Here is a 20,155-nt window from a genome sequence, read left to right as displayed (position 1 = left end):
AGAGAAAAATAAAAATAATAATAATAATAGGCCGGATATCGTGGTTCATGCTTGTAATCCCAGCACTGTGGGAGGCCAAGGTAGGTAGATCACCTGAGGTTAGGAGTTTGAGACCAGCCTTGCCAACATGGTGAAACCCCGTCTCTACTAAAACTATGAAAATTTGCTGGATATGGTGGCACGCACCTGTGATCCCAGCTACTCGGGAGGCTGAGGCAGGAGAATTGCCTGAACCTGGGAGGCAGAGGTTGCAGTGAGCCAAGATCATGCCATTGCACTCCAGCCTGGGTGACAAGAGTGAAACTTCATCTCAAAAGAAAAAACAAACAGCACTCTATGGAAGAACTGTGACCTTCAGAAGAGGCAGAGGCACAGCTTTTGCCAGCTTCTGATCCTTTTAGTACGGGATTGCAAACATGTGAGTTAAGGGGATCATTAGGCCTGCAGAGAAGTGTTTGTTTCATCGGGGCAGTGATTTGGTTCTATTTCGTTTTAACACAAACACTGCTGTGACTTTGAATGCTTTAGGAGGAGCACACCGTCTACGGCTAACCACAGTCCCTTCACTCACGTTGCCTTAGTCCCTGCCTCTGCGCACATTTCCATACCCACATGCCAACACAGCATCTGAGTTTACCACTTCTTGGGGAAAAAAAAAAACAACCCATCATATAACAACAACAAAAAATTCCAAGACCACTGGAATTTTTGTAACCAGTCTTCTCATTGCAGAAGGACTATTGTTCATACACAGAATCCACACACAGCAGCAATCCACCAGTTCCCAAATCTGCCCTTCCTTTCCTCTTTCCCTTCTTCACACTTCCTTTCCAGCTCTCCAACCAGTCTGCAGCGTTGGATGCAGCAGAAGTGGCGGGGGCGGGGGGGGTCCCTATCAGTCTTTTCCATGTTTCTCCCCATTTAAATAGGCAAGACAAATTACTTGCTTTTTTTCATGGTTCTTAAAAGATGTGACTCTTGGCTGGGGCTTCTGAGTAAACAACATGGCAACAGGGAGATCCAAGCCTTCAGGTATCTTCTGACTTACTAGGCAGCTGTGGGCACAAAGACATTCTCTAGAAGCAGGCTGGATGCAGAAGCTTCCAGATTTTAGGTCTCCTTTTTTTTTTTTTTTTTTTTTTTCTGCTTCCATATTTTTTTCTCTCTCTTTTTTTTTAGATGGATTCTCACTCTGTCACCCAGGCTGGAATGAGTGCAGTGGCGCCATCTCAGCTCATCACAACCTCTGCCTACCAGGTTCAAGCGATTCTCCTGCCTCAGCCTCCTGAGTAGCTGGGATTATAGGCACCCACCACCAGGCCCGGCTTATTTTTGTATTTTTAGTAGAGACAGGCCATGCTGGCCAGGCTGGTTTCAAACTACTGATCTCATCATCCACCTGCCTTGGCCTCCCAAAGTTCTGGGATTACAGGCCTGAGCCACCACACCTCACCCCTGTATTTTTCACATAGAGCCAAAACTCTTGGTGACACCATTTTTCATTCTTGTATTCATGTGTCATAGATCATGGCAAGTTCCCTGTAACTGAATTGTTACATTCGCTGGGAATTTTAACATTTCTTCTATCTTTATATACCTACATTCAACTGTGTATTCCCCATTTAATTATTGCATTGTCTCAAAGATTGTTGGGTTTTGGTTTGGTTTTGGTTTTGGTTTTTTACTCTTCAACCAGAAGGAGTGAGGTAGGGGAGCAGGTGGAAGATCATGGTCTAAGTTACAGTGATGTGTCTTGGTTACCATATCTAAGTTATCTTAATGTATCCAGGTCAATGGATCCAAGTTATCAGCTGTGACACTTCGGTGGTGTTCCCCACAACAGTTTCACAAAGTCTCATTTCCTTCACATGGAAATAGAGTCAACTAATATTTTTGAACCCATCATCTTGTGGTAAGAGCTTTTGTTACCTGGGATAATCAGAAAAAAATAATAAATAAATAACGCAGTGCCTCACGCCTGTAATCCCAACACTTTGGGAGGCCAAGGTGGGCAGATCACCTGAGGTTGGGAGTTGGAGACCAGCCTGACCAACAAGGAGAAATCCTGTCTGTACTAAAAAATACAAAATTAGCCGGGCATGGTGGCGCATGCCTGTAATCTCAGCTACTCGGGAGGCTGAGGCAGGATAATCCCTTGAACCCAGGAGGCAGAGGTTGCAGTGAGCTGAGATTGCACCATCGGACTCCAGCCTGGGCAGCAAGAGCAAAACTCTGTCTAAATAAATAAATAAATAAAAGCCCTGCAAGGCCTATAAGAGAGATTGTTATCTGGCCAAGAGCAACACGGGGCATGACTCTAGGAAGCATCATTCATCACAGTTTGTGTCAATGTTGTCCCTTACAGCTGTGCAGAATGCAACCAGCATGACCTGCAAGCATTGGCCATGTAAAATGTGGTATTACCTGCTCTGCATCTAAATATGTTTTAAATGGGTCCGTTCTGTCCATTACATAAATCTACTTATACTAATTGCTAGAGAGTTTTTTTTAACACTTGGGGCTTTATGAAACAACAATGGAATTTGTTGAGATGAACTGAATCTACACCTTAGAATACGAACTATTTATACTTTATTGTGCAATTAATAAAGTATTTATATTGCTCAAATTTCAGTTAATATGCAATGGTATTCTGCCAGAGAATGCCAATTACTCTCCTTAACCAGGAAATGCTGAATATCATTGGTTTATATTAGTAAGAATACTGGCCTTTTCTGATGTGGTACAGATTCTCTTCTTGGTTTTTCGTTTGGGTTTTTCTTTTTTTTTTTTTTTTTTTCCCAGATAGTCTCGCTCTCTGTCACCCAGGAGGCTGAAGTGCAGTGGCAGGATCTCAGCTTGCTGCAATCTCTGCCTCCTGTGTCCAAGCAATTCTCCTGCCTCAGCCTCCCAAGTAGCTGAGATCACAGGTGTGCACCACCATACTTGGCTAATTTTTGTATTTTTTTTAGTAGAGATGGGGTTTCACCATGTTGGCCAAGCTGGTCTCAAACTCCTGACCTCAAGTGATCTGCCTGCCTCAGCTTCCCAAAGTGCTGGGATTACAGGCCTGAGCCACCACACTGGGCCCAGATTCTCTTCTTTGAACTGTCCAGGGTTTGTTGAAACTATTCTGTGTGTCCCACAGTGTTCTTTGCTTGCACATAACTTTCTTATGCCAGTGCCCTCATCACTATTTGCAGAAAAATCTTACATAGCTTCTTATGATATTGCCAGTGAGATCTTGCTTACCTCCAATATGCTCTGCTTAGTGCTGGAGCCATCTTCCCCCATTGTATTAGTTTCCTAGAGTTGCCATGACAAAGACCCAAAAACTGAGTGGCCTAAACAGCAGAAATTCATTGTCTCACAGTTTTAGAGGCTAGAAGTCCAATATAAAGGTGTCGGCAGGGTTGGTTTCTTCTGAGGGCTGTGAGGGAAGGATCTCTTCCAGCTATCTCTCCTTGGCTGTAGGTGGCCCCAGTCTCCCCCTGTTTCTGCATGTTGTCTTTCCTCTATGCACATCTGTCTCTGTATCCATGTTAGTCCTCGTTATGAGGACACTAGCCATTGGATCAGAGCCCACCCTAATGACATCACTTTAACTTGATTACCTCTATAAAGATCCTATCTCCGAATAACGGTATATTCTGAGGTACAGAGGGTAAGATTTCAACATCTCTTGTTTAGGAGAGATAATTCTACTCATAATATGCATTATCCTCGAAATAGCTTTTCTCTTTTTTTTTTGAGAGACAGAGTCCCACTCTGTTGCCCAGGCTGGAGTGCGGTGGCACAATCTCAGCTCACTGCAACCTCCACCACCCAGGTTCAAGTGATTCTCTTGCCTCAGCCTCCTGTGTAGCTGGAACCAGAGGTACCTGCCACCACACCTGGCTAATTCTTTTGTATTTTTAGTAGAAACAGCATTTCATCATGTTGGCCAGGCTGGTCTTGAACTCTTGACCTGAGGTGATCTGCCCACCTCGGCCTCCCAAAGTGCTGGGATTACAGGTGTGAGGCACTGTGCCCAGCTGGAAATAGCTTTTCTTTGTTTGCTAAATATTGCAGTCTGGCTGTACCCTGAACAGCCCACTTGCCTCAGTCACTTGGGTTTCCTTCTTTCTGCCAGATCAATCATTTGCTGCTATTGTGTCAGTGAATGTGATTAGAATTATCTCCCTTTGTTGAGAATACAGCCTTGTTAATGGTGTAGAGTCCTATTTCCTTTTGTTTTCCCTTTAAGCAGAAACATGGTCACTATGACATTTTCTGTGAAAATCCAGCATAATAATCTTCAAGTGGCTAAAGTTAGGGTTTACTATTAACTGCTTCACTTCCACTTAGATTTTGAAGTTTATGACTGTAACCCATAAGAGAGTTTTGAAATCAATATATAGGATTCTGAATAGCATTTTCTGGAAGGCAGCATAGTTAAAAAAAAAAAAAAAGTTTTAGTGTTTTATAAAATTGGGCTCAAATCCTAAACTTGGTAACTTACTAGCTTAAGCTAGGTAACATTTGAGCTTTATTTCCCTCTAAAACCCTAAAACAGGAATTAATAATAATAATAATAATACCAGCCAGGCACGGTAGCTCATGTCTGTAATCCCAGAACTTTGGGAGGCCAAGATGGGTCAATCACCTGAAATCAGAAGTTCAAGACCAGCCTTCCCAACGTGAAGAAACCCCATCTCTACTAAAAATACAAAAATTAGCCAGGCGGCACGTACCTGTATTCCCAACTACTCAGCAGGCCGAAGCAGGAGAATTGCTTGAACCCGGGAAATGGAGGTTGCCATGAGCTGAGATTGTGCCACTGCACTCCAGCCTGAACAACAGAGCAAGACTATCTCAAAAAATGAGGAAAGCAAAGGAGAGGAGAGGGGAGGGGAGGGGAGGGGAGAAGACTAGAACCTAGTTGAATTATAAAGAAAAGAAAATGGCCGGGCACTGTGGCTCATGACTGTAATTCCAGCACTTTGAAAGGCCAAGGTGGGCAGATCACAAGGTCAGGAGATTGAGACCATCCTGGCCAATGGTGAAACCTTGTCTCTACAAAAATACAAAAAAATGTCTGGGCATGGTGGCGCGCACCTGTAGTCCCAGCTACTCGGGAGGTTGAGGCAGGGGAATCGCTTGAACCCGGGAGGCAGAGGTTGCAGTGAACCAAGATCGCGCCACTGCACTTCAGCCTGGGTGACAGAGCGAGACTCTGTCCAAAAAAAAATGGAATGGAAAAAGGAAAGGAAAAAAAAGGGGGGAGGGGAGCGGAGAGGATGAGGGGAGGGGAGGGGAGGGGAGGGGAGGGGAGGGGAGGGGAGGGGAGGGGAGGGGAGGGGAGGGGAGGGGAGGAGACAAAACGTATCTACATGGTAAGGATACATGCTTGTGGCAGTCATTCATGCTGTTCATCAGATGTTTTTTGTTTCTTTCCCGGGGTCGTGATGAGATGGCATTTCCCCACTCCTTGAAGTTAGGTACTGCCAAATGACTGGGCCAATAACATGTGAGGAGAAGTGATGGGTATTGCTCCAGGTGAAGCTTTAAGAGCCACTACAGATTTGCTGTGCTCTCTTTCTCTCTACTGCTGATGCTGGTGACCTTTGAGATGGAGGCTTCTCCAACCTGAGTTCTGGGATTCAAAAAAAAACAAAAAATGGAGCAGGATCCCCAGCCACCTCATGATGCATATGACACAAGCCAGAACACAATTTTTATTGCTTTAAGCCCTTGAGATTTGGGGGTTGTTTATTACTGCAGCATAACTAAGTCGATCTGACTGTTTTAGTATGTTTTGTAAAACTTAAATTTCAATTATATATGTCATCAAACACATCATAAAAATGAATCACTTTCTCTCTCTCTTTTTTTTTTTGTTTTGAGACAGAGTTTTGCTCTTGCCACCCAGGCTAGAGTACAGTGGTGCGATCTCAGCTCACTGCAACCTCTGCCTTCCAGGTTTAAGCAATTCTCCTGCCTTAGCCTCCTGAGTAGCTGGGATTACAGGTGCCTGCCACCACGCCCAGTTAATTTTTGTATTTTTAGTAGAGATGCGGTTTCACCATGTTGGCCAGGCTGTTCTCGAACTCCTGACCTAAGGTGATCTGCCCACCTCGGCCTCCCAAAGTGCTGGGATTACAGGTGTGAGCCACTGAACTCGGCCCAAAATGAATCTCCCACTGTATGTTGTAAGCAAGAAGTTTGATAGCCACTAATGTAAACTGCATTTTTTTCTTATATCATTTGTCATTTATCTTATATCATACTTATCTTATATATATTTTTAGTTATAAAAAAAGAGATTCATTTTGTATGATGACATATATAACTGAAATATAACTTTTAAGGAGCATACTGAAACAGTCATATCAACTAGGTTATGCTTCAGTAATAAACAACTCCCAAATCTGAAAGCCACCTGAGAAATCATTCTAGTTCAGTGCTCTGGTTTCAGAGATAAGACTACTGAGGCTAAAAGATGTCAAATAATTTATCTGAGTCCAGGCCTGATGGCTCATACCTGTGATCCCAGCACTTTGGGAGGCTGAGGCAGGAGGATTATTTGAGGTCAGGAGTTCAAGACCAGCCTGACTAACATGGCAAAACCCTGTCTCTACTAAAAATACAAAAAATTAGCTGGGTGTGGTGTCACACACCTGTAGTCTCAGCTACTTGGAAGACTGAGGCACAAGAATTGCTTGAACCCAGGAGGTGGAGGTTGCAGTAAGCTGAGACTGTGCCACTGCACTACAGCCTGGGCAACAGAGTGAGACTCCATCTTCAATAATAATATTGATGTATCTGAGGTCACAGTATAAAGGAGGACTACACTCAAACATACATTTGATTTTCAAGCCAGTGCTTTATCATAACTCTGTGCTTTGAAGATAATCATACAAAAATGCTTTGAAAACTACAAAACCTCATAAGAATGCCAAGTAATGACAGTATCACAAGAGGGGATAGAGAGTAAGGTGGTTAAGAGCCTAGGCTTTGTCAAACCTGGTTTCAAATCCTAAAGAACATTATTTAATCTCTCTGAGCCTCTGTTTTCTTATTTGTGAAATGAGGACGCTTTTCCTTATCTCTTATTTTCTCATGAATAAATGAGATGAGGAATGCAAAGTTCTTAGCACAATACCTGGCCCACAATGTGTTAATAAATTATTAGCAGTAAATATAATACCAAAGAATTTATGTTTTAAGAATAAAAGGCAAAAAGCTACTCTGGGCCAAGCGTGGTGGCTCATGCCTGTAATCCCAGCACTTTGGGTGGCTGATGTGGGCGGATCACTTGAGGTCAGGAGTTTGAGACCACCCTGACCAACCTGGTGAAACCCCGTCTCCACTAAAAATACAAAAATTAGCCAGGCGTGGTGGCACACTGCTGTAATCCCAGGTAATTGGGAGGCTGAAGCAGGAGAATCTCTTGAACCCAGGAGGCGAAGGTTGCAGTGAGCCGAGATCACACCACTGCACTCCAGTCTGGGCAACAGAGTGAGACTGTCAAAAAAAAAAAAAAAAAAAAAAGCTACTCTGGGGCTTGGAAAGAACCAAGACTTAGTGCAGAACTGTGTCTCAACTACAGAACCATTGATACTTATAGTCGGTCAGATATCCCTTTTGTGGAAGGCTGTCCTGTGCACTGTGGAATGTTTTTAAAAAGATTAAAGGGCCGGACACAGTGCCTCACACCTGTAATCCCAGCACTTTGGGAGGCTGAGGCGGGCGGACCACAAGGTCAGGGGTTTGAGACCAGCCTGACCAACATGGTGAAACCCCATCCCTATTTAAAAATACAAAAATTAGCTGGGCATGGTGGTGCGCACCTGTAATCCCAGCTACTTGGGAGGCTGAGGCAGGAGAATCGCTTGAACTCAGGAGGCGGAGGTTGCGGTGAGCCGAGAGCACGCCATTGCACTCCAGCCTGGGAAACAGAGAGAGATTCTGTCTCAAAAAAAAAAAAAAAAAAAAAAAAAGAGAGAGAGTTTTTAGGCTTAGCTATGAGGTCCCAATATGGTGACCCTATATGGAACTCCCAATAGTATTCCAACATGAGGGACTCCTTTCAGGTCAAACTGACAGAAAAGCAAGATCCAGAGTATTTTCAAAATTCCTTGTGGCAGTAAGGACAGGTCCCATATTGAAGACTCTCCCCCGGGTCACAGTCAAAATCACTGGGTTATATCCAAGCGGAAGTGAAACAGTTAATAGTAAACCCTAACTTTAGCCAATTGAAGATTATTATGCTGGATTTTCACAGAAAAACGTCATAGCGCCCATGTTTCTGCTCAAAGAAAAAACAAAATAGAACTCTACACCATTAGAGTCTGTCTTCTCAACAAAGGGAGATAATTCTAACCCCATTTGCTGATACAACAGGAGCAGAGGACTGATCTGGCAGAAAGAAGGAAACCCCAAGTGATTGACCGCGGGGATGTTCAGGGTAAAGCCAGGCTAAGATACTTAACAAACAAAGAAAAGCTATTTCCAGGATAAGGCCAGGTCCCACGCTGAAGATGCAGTGTGGGGAGGGCCAATTTTGTAGGAGGCAGTGAAAGATTGCAAAGCCACTATAGATGTGACTCCAGTCCCCTCCTGCTGTTCATGGTTGTGGGCTACTCCCCGGGAGCAGAGTTGCATGAAAAATCATGTTTTTGTGTTCCAGGTCACTCTGCCCTTGTTATTTCTCCCATGTAGTGGTTGATTGAGCCTGAAAAAAACAGGCACCTTCCCTTCTGCTCTAAAGTCATGCTGTTTACTCAGCTCACGACACTGCCTGGATATATAAGACCTAATAAGAGACATTCCGTTTTATTCTAACCTCTTTTTTGGATACCAGCTAGTAGACACAGCCTTCTCTAACTATTCTTACAATCACAGAGTCTCTAGCTGAGTGGATTTTCGTGATTCTTGCTGACACCCACCCAAAGCTACCACTTTGTCTTCCTGACCAACAGGACTTTGTTGTTGTTGTTGTTGTTGTTGTTGTTGTTGTTGTTGTTGGAGTCTCACTCATTTTGCCCAGGCTGAAGTATGGTGGCGTGATCTCAGCTCACTGAAACCTCCCCTTCCTGGGTTTAAGTGATTCTCCTGCCTCAGTCTCCTGAGTAGCTGGGATTACAGGTGCCCGCCACCATGCCCGGCGAATTTTTGTACTTTTAGTAGAGACAGGGTTTCGCCATATTGGCCTGGCTAGTCTCGAACTCCTGATCTCATGACCTGCCTGCCTCAGCCTCCCAAAGTGCTACTAGTATTACAGGCGTGAGCCACCATGCCTGGCCTTTTTTTTTTTTTTAAGACAGTCTTGCTCTTTGTTGCCCAGGCTGGAGTGCAGTGATGTGATCTCAACTTACTGCAACCTCTGCCTTCTGGGTTCAAGAGGTTCTCCTGCCTTAGCCTACCAAGTAGCTGGGATTACAGGCACCTGCTATCATGCCCAGCATGTTCCCTACAGCAATGAGTACATATGCCTATTCAAAAAAATTTTCATACTTCTGTAGAGACAGGATTTCACCATGTTGGCGAGGCTGGTCTTGAACTCCTGACCTCAGGTGATCTGCCCGCCTCGGCCTCCCAAAGTGCTGGGATTACAGGTGTGAGCCACCATCTTTTTCTGTGGCTTCCTTGACCCCATCTGGATTTACTTTCCCCCATTCGAGTCTATGGCTTTGCTGTTGTAGATGAATCTCATTTCTTTCCTTATCTAGCAGCTTTGAAGCCCACATTTATTATTTCCTACATGCTTCCCTGTATGTTTTATTTATCTGTCCCTTACTTTTGTTCTTAAACAAAATATGACTCTTCTTTTCCTCTCTACCAGAGATGGCCTCTGTCAGGTCTCCCCGCAGCCAATGGTAAAGAAAGTACTGTCTTGACAACCCAACAGAAAATGGCCAAAGACTTGTGAGAATGTCCAAACAACCAATAAACATATAAAAATATGCTTAGTGTCACTGGCGTCCAGGGAAATGCAAATTAAAACCACCATGTACTACCACCACACACTCATCACAGTGGCTGAGATTAAAAGGGTAGAGAACATCAGGTATTGGTCTTAATGCTCATACACTGCAGGTGGCAGTTCAATTGGTACAACCACTTTGGAAAACTGCTTGGCAGTATCTACACAAACCAACTACGTGCAGTTTCATACAGCAGTGAATGCTTATGCCCATCCAAAAACATATTCTAGCATGCTCATTGCAGTGCCCTGTCTGATTGCCTCAAACTGGAACTACACAATATTCATCAACCTAAGAATAGAAACAAATGGCGTTATAGTCTCACATGGAATATTACATAGAAACTGGAATGAATTACGCATAGTCTCATACAACATGAATGAATCTCACCAACAAGATGCTGAGCAATGGAAGCCAAGACACAAAAACAATGTACACTACATTATACCATTTAGATAAAGCACTAGAACAGGTAAATCTGTACTGTTAGGAGTCATAACAGTGGTTACCCTCAGTTATGAGAAGAGAGCTTGGTGCTGGTTGTACAGGTGTATTCATTTTGTAAAATTCATCAAGTTCCACCATTATAATCAAGGTACTTTCATTTGTTTTTTCTTTTTTGACAGTGTCTCACCAGAGCACAGTGGTCCTGTCATAGCTCACAGTCACCTCAAACTCCTGAGTTCAAGTGATCGTCCCCACTCAGCCTCCAAGTAGTTAGGGCTGCAGTCGCATGCCACCACATCTGGCTAATTTTCAATCATTTTTGTAGAAACAGGGTCTCGCTATGTTGCCCTGGCTGTTGGCAAACTACTGGCCTCAAGAGATCTTCCTGCCTCAGCCTCCCAAAGCTCTGGGATTACAGGTGTGAGTCACCACTTCTGGCCAGTTTTCAGTGTTTATGTTATATAGCATCATGGGTCAGATTAGCTGGAGGCAGATAAGATTAATATCTGTGGATGAAAATAAGTACCTCAAATATACTGGGGCAGATGCTCTCAGGAACAGCATCTGTGAAAGAAGAAAGGCAACAGTGAGCTCAGCAAGCAGGTGGACTGAGAGGCAGTCTAAGGCCTCAGCCAAGCCCACTGGGAACTCTGGAGTTGTGATGGCTTTTCCACCATAAACCGTGCCTTCTGGAAGTAGCCAGCAAGTGGCCCTTCAGCGTCATCTTAAATTGGGCTTTAAGGGCTGGGTCTGTACATGTCCACATTGATTACATATCAATTTTTTAAGAGGTATCTTCAAGTATTTGCAATTTAGTCAGTCCTTTCTTTAAAAATGTGGGCTACCATGGGGAAGAGCACATGATCTTGAACCAGGTAGCTCTCTTTAGCAGAGGTCATGTATGGAGAGAGGCTCAGATGAGAGTTACTGACCCCCAGCACTCCTAGCAGCCCGGTAAATGAGTGCCTCAGTCCAGAAGGAGGCCACAGCAAGCAGTGCATATGTGAATATGAAGTTTAAAATCAAAGATTGTGTCTTGGACAATGAATGACAGAAGAATCAATTGAAAGGACAAATGAACACACGGGACACACAAGATGTACAGTGACCCTATACTGGCACCACAGTGATTATATCAACCACCAGTCATTTGTTTCATTATCCCAAACTCTGGGCCAAAGTGGGCTATTTCATCAGCCACTTGTCATGAACAGATGCTAATATGTGTGTTTGTTCCCATGTTGCTTAATTCCAAGAAGAATTTCCTGTGACTTGCCCAGATACTCACAATCCAGCAAGACAGACTTTACTTATTAGTAGCCCATTGTGGAATTTCCCATGTACAATGTGGCATTCCAAAGAATGATTGAGCACTTTCAGCCTTGCTGGCTACTTCCAAAGGGCAGGGCTTGTGAGCGACATTCCTGCTGTTCAGTGCTGTGGCAAGGACAGCCCTGTCCACTCCAACAGGGCTTGAGCTGGGAGGGTGGATTATTTATTAGAGTTAAGGCTGCAGTTTTCTGGAAGGCACAGATGACTGAGGTTGAAGAGCTCTTTGCAGTAAACATTGTGTTCCCTGTCGTGGCAAGAGGCCCATTGCAAAATCACGTTCCACTGGTTCTTGCTCTTCTCCCTGCCACTGGACTGAATCATCTCTTTGGGTGGGAGCCCACAGTCACTCAATCAACTTTCCATACATTTATCCACTCATTTTTCTCCCAGGGAAAGGCTGGGCTGGGGGACAAGCAGATTGTTCATGAGTTTTAGGCACCAAGAATTCTTCTGCAAGGTGGAGAGAATCATACCACAGTGGCAAAAAGTAGCATCTCTCTTTGTTCCAAGTTTCATCATAAATGGTTGTTGTATTAGTGAGCGTTCTCTAGAGGGACAGAATTAATGGAGTGTGTGTATATATATACACACACATATATATACACATATATACACACACATATATATACACATATATACACACACATATATACACACATATATATACACACATATATACACACACATATATACACATATACACACACACATATATACATATATACACACATATATATACACACATATGCATACACATATATACACACATATATATACACATATATACACACACATATATACACATATATACACACATATATACACACATATATATACACACACATATATATACACATATATACACACACATATATACACATATATACACACATATACACACATATATATACACATATATACACACACATATATACACACGTATATACACATATATACACACACATATATATACACATATATATATACACATACATATATACACACATATATACACACACACACACATATCTATAAAGGGGAATTTATTAAGTATTAACTCACATGATCTCAAGGTCCCATAATAGGCCATCTGCAGGCTGAGAAGCAAGAGAGCCAGTCCAAGTTACAAAACTGAAGAACTTCGGAGTTTGATATTCGAGGGCAGGAAGCATCCAGCACGGGACAAAGATGTAAGCTGGGAGGCTAGACCAGTCTAACCTTTTCACATCTTTCCGCCTGCTTTATATTCGCTGGCAGCTGATTAGATGGTGTCCATCTAGATGAAGGGTGGGTCTGCCTTCCCCAGCCCACTGACTCAAGTGTTAATCTCCTTTGGCAACACCCCCACAGACACAGCTAGGATTAATACTTTACATCCTTCAATCCAATCAAGTTGACACTCAGTGTTAACTATCACAGTTATGCTTTCCAACAACGGAACTGAAACAGGAGCCAGAGGAGAGAGAACTGGGAGCTTGGCCAATCTTGGAGGGAAGGAAAGTCTGCCTCTAGCTGTCCTCCTTCTCGGACTTTTTCTATGGAGTCTTAGCTTCCTATGGAGTCTTAGCTTTCTATGGAGTCTTAGCTTCACTGTTCCCCAACTCCTCAGTGAAAGCCTAGGGTTCCCAGGGTGTCGTGGCTCTGCCAGTGGCTTTTCAGGGCAAATCCAAATGAGAAGAGCACCACAAAATCAGGTCTATTCCTCCCCCTACATCACCACATTTGAGAGGTGCTAGTGGCTTATAGGAATACTGAACCCTGGGGCCTCACATACCCCCTAACGGGCAGTTACATACAAGACTATAAAGGGATAGAGCAACCTCGAGGCTCTTTGTTAAAGCAGATTGCAAAGGGCTTCCAACGTCACAGGGGTCATGGTTCAACCCTTTCCCGGTAGCTCCAGAGTGTTTTATGTAACACTTAACAGTTCCCATACTGCAAGTAGACTTGGCAGCAGACACTCTGTAAAAGGCTGCCTAAGTGGATATTTATGATTCTGTCTTCCAGAAAAGCCTTTCTTTCAAGGAAGTGCTGCTCCAAATTATTGGGACTATTGACTCATAGGACTGCTATGTCTTCAACACAGTAAACACATACGACCCAGATGAACCCATGGTAGGTTAGGAATCCATTCCTTTATCCTCAGAAATTGGCCCAGGGATAGTATGTGATGTAGGCCAGACTACTTGGAATACTTGGACAAGATTATTTTATGCTGGAGCAAACAAAAAAAGTATCCTTTCCTTTCTGATTCGTAACCTGTAAGAATCTGAGCCCAGACTTCTGTCAGCTGCACAGACACACACACACACACACACACACACGGAGAAAGAGACAGAGACAGAGACAGAAAGGAAGATACAAGGAGAGAGATCAATCCCTGGCAGGCTTTCAGGTTTATTCATCATAACTTCCTTACACTAGGATGAGAAGACATCCAAATGGGTATGGGGTCTATTTGTCCCAGTTCATACCTGCTGTCCCAGCTCAATCATTAACTTTCTTTCTCAGAAGTGTAGCTCTTTCATTCTCAGAAGTGCCCCAGGTGGATGACAAGTTATTTAATCATTGTTCCTGTTGCAGTGTGGCTAAGTAAAGCAATACAGCCTTTTTCTTTTCTGTTAAAACCGGTTCGAGCTGGTTTTCTGTCACTTGCAAGCAAGAAACATTATGACTGATCTACCACTCTTTTCTGAATTAATCAGGAAATCTTTTCCACTATACAACTTCTGAATCTGATGGCTTGCATTCTTGCTTGAATTCTTTGGCAGATGCCCGATTCTGTGTCTGGTGCTTGGTCCCCGCTTCCTCTGTGGAATGGATACCATGGGCTCTTCCAAGCTTACTCAACCACCTCGTCCTAATCATGAGTTTCTTTACTCCCTGCCTCACCAAAGGCTACGATAGTCCACAGATTTCATTAGAAGGCTCTGGGACCGTGCTCAGAGAGGAAAGGAATGAGGACAGGCCTGGGGAACCACCTGGATGAATAAACTTTAACTCTTTTCTATACCTTTATATTCTTCTGCTCAAAATTCAAAGTCCGGAAAGGGACTGTTAATTGGTATGACATGGGTATGGGACTCATTGTTTTCATTAGGAGAGACTGGGAAACCATGATAAACATCTCACAATGACTATACAAAATGAAGGAGAGGCAATTTACTCCCAAAATACAGGTGTTAGCAAAAGCAAAGAAATATGTGCTGGGGATGAAAAACATAATTCAACAATGTGCATTTAATAATTCAATAGTATAGCCAGCTATTTGTATGTCTATACCAATGAGATCTGAGTGAACAATTAAAATACATGTGATTGGTGCTCAGAAAAATTGGGGATGGGGTTGTTGATCTTTCTGGAATAACCAAGAATCCCAAAGATGATCACCCCAAGTGATAATTGAGCTAGTCTTTATGTATAGCACATTTCCGCATTTTGTAATGCTGGTAAAGATATTTTGGGTTAGTATTTGTAGGAAGTTTTGGTGGTTTCCCTGACATCCCTTGCCTCAAACCCACCCTGCTGGGTCCTCTCTATCCTGGCTGCCCTCTTAGCTCACATCACATGAAAGCTGGCTTCTAGCATCCTCCTATGGTTCAGTGTGGGAAGCAGAAAAGTTCCTTTTTAAAGTTTCCTTTCCTGTTAAAGAATAAGTGTGTTAATAACTTTGTTAAGCCCTATCCTATGTAGCTGTTAGACATGCCATGCTTATAAGCATGTAGTACTTTCTATGTCCTTGTACTTCAACCAAAATATCTGTGCTGGACCTGCTCACAGGTGTGTCCCAGCTCTCCATTGCTTTTACCCGTTTAAAAAAATTTTAAGTTGTTAGCCAATCGGGTTTTAGTTTAGATTGTGAGGTCTGGCTCCAGCCAACAGAGATCAGACACAGCAGAAGGATGACCCCAAATGCATAGGAAATAAATTTGTGTGTTTTTCTTTGTTCTTTGTACTCTTGTGGCAAGATGGCTAGCGAGAGTACCCTTCCTGCAGTCCGGGAAGTTAAAAATTGAGTTGCTAAAACATCCTTTGTCTCAGCGCTAATTTTTCTTTGTGGCACCGAGCATCTATTTCCAACATTCAGTCTCCAGCTTGAGTCCGTTTTCTAGCGTGAATCCCTGGCTCTATACTTCTGCCCCGTTCTCTTCTTTTGGCTTCTGACCTCATGATTTGTTTTCTTAGTTATGGCACATTTCACCACTCTGATCCTCCAGCACTCCCTCTAGAGCTTCATACTATGGTTCTCTCATTTCTCAACATCCTTAATCTGTAAAAGCCCAAAGCGAATACATAATTCAATCTCGAGTCCTTGTACTTTAGCACTGACCCTTGCAGGAGGCACCTTCAGTGCTTCGCTGATGAAAAATGTAGTGAAGAAAAGCACTTGTCTGGAACACCTGATTCACGTTCCAGATCTGCCCATCATCGTCACCGTGTAAACCTGGGACTTAGTCTTACAGCAGAATTATGCCCTGTACCTTTCCAGAAACTCTGCACACAGTTTTGCAGATTTGTTTTATTTGTTGTTGTTTTGTTTTCTTGTTTTTTGTTTTTTTGAGATGGAGTCTCACTGTGTTGCCCAGGCTGGAGTGCAGTGGTACAATCTCAGCTCACTGCAATCTCTGCCTCCTGGATTCAAGTGATTCTCCTGCCTCAGCCTCTGGAGTGGCTGGGATTACAAGCAAGCATCACCATGCCCAGCTAATTATTGTATTTTTAGTAGAGACATGGTTTCACCATGTGGGCCAGGCTGGTCTCAATCTCTGGCCTCAAGTGATCTGCTTGCCTCCACCTCCCGAAGTGTTGGGATTACAGATGTGAGCCACCACGCTCACCCCCTCCCATTTTTCATTTTATTTCCTAGTGCATTTCCTCCAAATGCATTGTGTAGATTATGTTTTTTGTCTCCATCTCCAATTCAGGTCCAATACCAGCACCTGGACTTGCTTCTTGAGCTATCTTTCTGCTGCCCGGGTGCTGACTTTTGGCTGTATTTCCTGTCTGTCATCCTACCTGGACCCACCAGCAGATACAGCCTCTCCAGATGGGCTCTGCCGTCCTGCTTCTCTTGGATAGTTTTGCATCCACACTCATATTTCTGCTTGCCCCCACGGCAGCCAGCATCCCAGAGAGAGAGCTCAGCATTCAATGAGTGCTGAAAGAGGCTGCCAGAAGCTGATAAGGAGACATAATAGATTGCGAGTAAAAATGGGGAAGGAAACAGTAAAACAGAGGCAAAGTCAGTTGGTGGTCATGGAGAACAAACGGCCAGGAGCTCAAAAGGAAACAGCTCTGCACTTTAACTCCTAGTCAGCATGAATTTTTAAACAGGGAAGCTTCGTGTGAACTTAATCTCGAGTCAAGACGTTAACCATAAAGAAATGCTTCCTCCAAGAAAGGAGAGTATTGAATGAGAACTTGTGTGAGCACCATTCTTATTTTTTGTGGTAGAGTTCTTTTTGGGGTGGCCGAGGTTAGGAGTGGGGGCAAATGAGAGGCAGTCTCTGTTCATGCAAGGGGTGGTATCAGCCCTTACAGACCCTCTGATTGTCTGAGCTCACCAGAGTTGCCAGATGAACCAATGCGTTCTTTGTTTCTGGACTTAATCTTTTTTCATATTAAGAGGTTTACATCATCCAAAGTCATCCATGATGTAGTTGATGTGAACAGAAGCCATTTCCAACTAGTAAGAAGAGAGCACTTCAGCCCCTGGTTAAATTGGCTAAAGGGTGGTGTGTGCATTCTGCTCCCCTCCCAGACAACTGGGAGGGAGCTGGAATCAGGAAGCCCCCTAACAATTGCGTGCATTATATTAAGCAATCATAAATGTTCACAGGCATTGAGCTGTTTTTGCTCTGGGCACTAATAATCTTGAATTGTTCACAGCCACTTTCTCTCCTGATAAAACTCTGGGGTAGTCAGTAACTTGCTAAACTGGCTGGATGATATGGTCACCTAAGTAAAAACTCCAACACATTCTTCTGGACCTCTCATTTACATAAGAAAGGCCCAACACAGTGGCTGGGAACAGTGGCTCACGACTGTAATTTCAGCATTTTGGGAGGCCGAGCTGGGTGGATAATAAGGTTGAGAGTTCAAGACCAGCCTGGCCAATATGGTGAAACCCCATCTCTACTAAAAATACAAAAATTAGCTGGGCGTACCACATGCACCTGTAGTCCCAGCTACTCAGGAGGCTGAAGCAGGGGAATCACTTGAACCTGGGAGGCAGAGGTTGCAGTAAGCCGAGATTGTGCCACTGCATTCCAGCTTGGGTGGCAGAGCAAGACTCTGTCTCAAAAAAAAAAAAAATGGCCCAACACATCCAAGAATGAAGGAGTTGTCAGGAATTAAAAGACTCTCATATCCTGAACTAAGATGAATGCATTTTTTCCTTCAAATGTGTGTGTATGAGTGTGTGTGTGCATGCATATGTATGTCAGTGCAAAGTCCAGCTGTAACACAGAGCCCTGACCTTGTGACTAGTTGTTTTGCATGTTGGAGGTCAAAGGGGAGGGAGAAGATCAAAATTTAATATGGAATTGACCCAGGAGCAGTGGTTCACACCTGTAATCTCAGCACTTTGGGAGCCGAGGCTGGTGGATCACTTGAGGTAAGTGGTTTGAGACCAGCCTGACCAACATGGTGAAACCCTGTCTCCACTAAAAATACAAAAATTAGCCAGGCGTGGTGGTGCATGCCTGTAATCGCAGCTACCTGGGAAGGTGAGGCAGGAGAATCACCTGAACCCGGGAAGTGGAGGTTGCAATGAGCCGAGATTGTGCCATTGCACTCCAACCTGGGTGACAGAGCAAGACTCTGTGTTAAAAAAAAAAAAAAAAAGAAAAGAAAATTTAAGGTGGAATTGATAAAGCATTGTGAGAGGAATTAGAAAGTGATTACTTGGGAGGCCGGGTGCGTTGTCTCATGCCTGTAATCCCAGCACTTTGGGAGGCTGAGGCGGGCAAATCACAACGTCAGGAGATCGAGATCATTCTGGCCAACATGGTGAAACCCCATCTCTACTAAAAATACAAAAAAAATTAGCAGGCATGGTGGCAGGTGCCTGTAGCCCCAGTCACTCAGGAGGCTGAGGTAGGAGAATCACTTGAACGTGGAAGCAGAGGTTGCAGTGAGCCGAGATCATGCCACTGCACTCCAGCCTGGCGACAGAGTGAGACTCCGTCTCAAAAAAAAAGAGTGACTACATGGGACTATGTACACAAAGCAAACAATATACTTAATAATGTACTGTGAACCCAGAACATCTGAGACAGGTCTCAGTTAATTTAGAAAGTTTATTTTGCCAAGGTTGAGGACACGTCCATGATACAGCCTCAAGAGGTCCTGAGGACATGTGGCCAAGGTGTTTGGGACACAGCTTGGTTTTATACATTTTAGGGAGACATGAGACATCAATCGTCATATGTAAGAAGTACATTGGTTTGGTCTAGAAAAGTGGGACTACTTGAAGCAAAGGCAGGAAGACTCATAGTGAGGAGGGAGCTTCCAGGTCACAGACAGGTGAGACACAAATGGTTGCAATCTTTTGAGTTTCTGATTAGCCTTTCCACAGGAGGCAAATCAGATATGCATCTATCTCAGTGAGCAGAGGGGTGACTTTGAATAGAAGGGGAGGCAGGTTTGCCCTGAACAGTTTCTAGCTTGAGTTTTCCTTAGTCGTTTTGGGGGCCCAGAATATTTTCCTTTCACAGTACATAAAACACTTAGCATATGCACGGCGCATCATAGACATTCAATAACTATTGCTATTGTCAGTGAGGAACTTGTTAGAGTCTGGAATCCTGAGGATTTGGCTCAATTCATTTTATGGTGGTTCAGTGACCTCAGATCTAAAAAAAAAAAAAGGTCTCTGCCCTCCTCCATCTTGAGGTCAACCCATACTTTCTTCTCTTTAAACTCTAAGAAAGACACCAGATTAAAGGTCTCCTGTCTTCCACCAGATGTCAGTCCGGCCCTGTTGGTGTCTTAAGAAGGACCTAAGGAAAGAGAAGATACAAGCTCGCTTCCAGGAATTGATGAAAAGGAGAATAGAATCTCTTACAGGCTATCTGAGAAAGGAGGCAAGAAACAGACTTCAGCAAGACTTCAATGCTGGTCTCACTTACATTTCAGGAAAGACAAGGGATATTTACAAATCTGAAGAAATGTTTACAAATACACACTTTCATTAACAAATGCTCATCAAGAGGCTTTGTGCTGACATTTTCAGGCCTAGGGATATAAGAATTCATTGATGCAGTTCCAATCCCTACAGAGCTCTGAGACTCGCCAGTTACTTTTGGTTGCCCACCTGTGGTGTTACAACTTAATATTTACCATAGCAAAGGTGTCCAGCAAATCAAGGCGTCAATCATTGTGTTGAATGAAATGAAACAAAATGC

The 20,155-nt window shown here is 43.6% G+C and overlaps 1 protein-coding gene across 4 annotated transcripts in view; it reads right to left on the bottom strand.

The window, feature by feature from the left end:
• The window catches only part of COL14A1 (collagen type XIV alpha 1 chain), a 302,227-nt gene extending 289,107 nt beyond the window's left edge, over positions 1–13,120 (bottom strand). For 2 of the 4 annotated variants that reach the window (XM_064384550.1, XM_064384551.1), the window contains exon 1: positions 12,810–13,120. The gene's annotated coding sequence lies outside the window, so the exon portion shown is untranslated. Of the gene's footprint in view, positions 1–4,733; positions 4,837–10,941; positions 10,980–12,809 lie in introns of those variants that run through there. The other 2 variants (XM_012466432.2, XM_064384549.1) reach the window with 2 other exon arrangements.
• Between the last annotated feature and the right edge of the window lie 7,035 nt (positions 13,121–20,155).

Source organism: Aotus nancymaae, unplaced genomic scaffold, assembly GCF_030222135.1.
Source record: "Aotus nancymaae isolate 86718 unplaced genomic scaffold, 86718_ANA_hifiasm-v0.15.2.pri h1tg000036l, whole genome shotgun sequence".
In the NCBI taxonomy this organism is placed as follows: domain Eukaryota; kingdom Metazoa; phylum Chordata; class Mammalia; order Primates; family Aotidae; genus Aotus; species Aotus nancymaae.
Note: the sequence above shows the minus strand (reverse complement) of the source record. Positions and strands in the feature narration are given on the sequence as shown.